This window comes from Portunus trituberculatus, chromosome 12 (genome assembly GCF_017591435.1).
Source record: "Portunus trituberculatus isolate SZX2019 chromosome 12, ASM1759143v1, whole genome shotgun sequence".
Classification (NCBI taxonomy): domain Eukaryota; kingdom Metazoa; phylum Arthropoda; class Malacostraca; order Decapoda; family Portunidae; genus Portunus; species Portunus trituberculatus.
In genome coordinates, this window is record NC_059266.1 from 7722339 (window position 1) to 7724838 (window position 2500).

Sequence of the window (2500 nt, forward strand, 5' to 3'; positions counted from 1 at the left end):
ATGGAGTAAGGAAAAAAATGAAAGAAAATGATAAATGAATGAAAAAGAGAGGAAAATTGAAAGAAATGGAAGAAATGAAGAAAAATATGAAAGAAAATGATAAATGAATGAAAAAGAAGAGGAAAATAAAGGAAAAATGAAAGAAAACGAAATAAATGAATGAAAAGGTGGAGGAAAATTGAAAGAAAGGAAGAAATGAAGAAAAATATGAAAGAAAATGATAAATGAATGAAAAAGAGGAGGAAAATTGAAAGAAAGGAAAGGAAATGAAGAAAAAAATAAGAAAGAAAATGAAAAAAATGAATGAAAAACTGAAGGAAAATAGAAAAAGAAAGCGAAGAAATAAACAAAAAGAATAAAAAAAAAAATGATAAAAAAAGAGGAGGAAAATAGAAGAAAAGAAAGCAAAATAAATAAACCAAATAAAGAAAATTAAAAAAAAAAAAATGAAAATGAAAATGAAAATCTAATCAAATGAAAATATAAAAGAAAACAATTAGTACATTATTTTCTTCTTCCTTTTCCTTTCCTTCACTACAATTCAAATCTACACAAGACATTTATTTACACAGTTATTGATTTGTTCACTTCATTTTGATTCTACTAATATTCATTTACACATTTATTGAAGGAAGTTTGTGTTTCCATCAGCTGTGTGTGTGTGTGTGTGTGTGTGTGTGTGTGTGTGTGTGTGTGTGTGTGTGTGTGAGTGTGAGTGTGTGTGTGTTTCGTCTAAAAGAATGATAACAAAGAAAAAAAGCGAGTAGTGGAATGAAGAGAGAGAGAGAGAGAGAGAGAGAGAGAGAGAGAGAGAGAGAGAGAGAGAGAGAGAGAGAGAGAGAGAGAGAGAGAGAGAGAGAGAACAGCAAATAACAAAAATGTGTGGATAGAACATTTAACAGTCAACACAGCCTAACTACCAATAAAATATGAAAAAAAGAATAAATTGAAAAATAAAACGACATGAGACACGACACGACACGACACGACACGACACGACAGCCAGAGAGAGAGAGAGAGAGAGAGAGAGAGAGAGAGAGAGAGAAATAAAAAACCAAAACCCACCAAACGCGTATATCACAACACCAGCAACAACAACAACAACAACAACTACAACAACAACAACAACAACAAAGAAAAAAAAAAAAAAGAGAAATGAAAACGAAAATAAAACACACATACATACAGACAGACAGACACGAAGCGACACGATACAACACTCTACATAACACGAATCTTCCCCAAAAAAGCTTATAAATATGAACACAGATTATGTCTCACTGTTCTTAACTAACACCTACGGCAGTCTCTAGTACAGTTAAGACTTACTGAGTTTAAAGTTAAGTTGTCTCTAAGTTTAAGATGCCTAAAGATTAACTACACAGGAAGCATCGCCACACACCACCACACACCACCACACACCACACACACCACGAGTTTTGGTTCTCTAATACAATATCTTATAGCTAAATTCTAAGTCCTTTCCGCGCTATTAACAAACCTCTAATCGAAGTTTTGCGGGTTTTCAAGGTGCTTTTAAACGTTCAATTGACAGATCAACACGATTTTTTTTTATCATTGACAGGAGAAAGTCTTTAGAACCCAGCTATTCATTGATGTGGTCTTAGAAAACAGTGGTGAGAGAGTAGGGCGTTTTAAAGGGTGATTTTTTATGATTCTAAGGGTATATTAACAAGATTTCCACGTTATTAATAGGAGAAAGTCTTGAGAACCCGGTCATTCATCTCTGTGGCCTTGGAAAACAGTGGTGAGAGAGCGAAGCGTGAAGACGAAAACAGTGAAATTAGAGAATACGTCACGTGAATAAACTTTCGGCCCTTTGAAGTTACGGCATTCAAGAAGTACACGGTGACAGTTAAGTGTTGCTTTATGGGTGATTGGTGCAGTGTAAAGGTGAAAGGAATAAAAAGAAGAGGGAAAAGGAAACAGCTGACCGGCACAAATTATCCGCGGCCGAACAAATGCAGTGGCCCGAAAACTTTGGTGTTTCCGCTGCCTGACAAAACTTTAGTCCCGCGTTGTAAGATAAGAATGCGCTCACTTCACCAGGCCAGGCTGCGGGTGAGGGATGTGTCACGAGGCAGGATTCTTTAGTACGATAACAACGCTTTTTTTTATGTAAGAGGGAACACCGGCCAAGGGTTAAGAAAATAAATTGATTAAAAAAAAAAAAAAGGCTAACTGATGTGCCGGTCCCTCAAGAAGTTAAAGAGAAATGTAGTCGGAAGGAGACTCAGAGGATGGTATACTAGTCTCTCTCTCTCTCTCTCTCTCTCTCTCTCTCTCTCTCTCTGTCAACTCAAAATTTTGCATGAAGACTGTATGTGTAGCTCGATGCATGTAGTTTAGTGTGAAGGAAGGGAGTTGTCTTTAGAGGGCAGGCTGTAACATACACTAAACACATTAAATTTCCATAGGCACTCTTTTCCCAGGCCACAGAGACAGAGACAGAGAGTACCGTTACATATCTTCCCCCTAC

At 36.3% G+C, this 2500-nt stretch overlaps 1 protein-coding gene across 1 annotated transcript in view; it reads left to right on the forward strand.

Annotated features, from left to right (window-relative positions):
• The window catches only part of LOC123502624 (extensin-like), a 27815-nt gene that overhangs the window by 22973 nt on the left and 2342 nt on the right, over window positions 1-2500 (forward strand). The gene's annotated exons all lie outside the window — the stretch shown is intronic.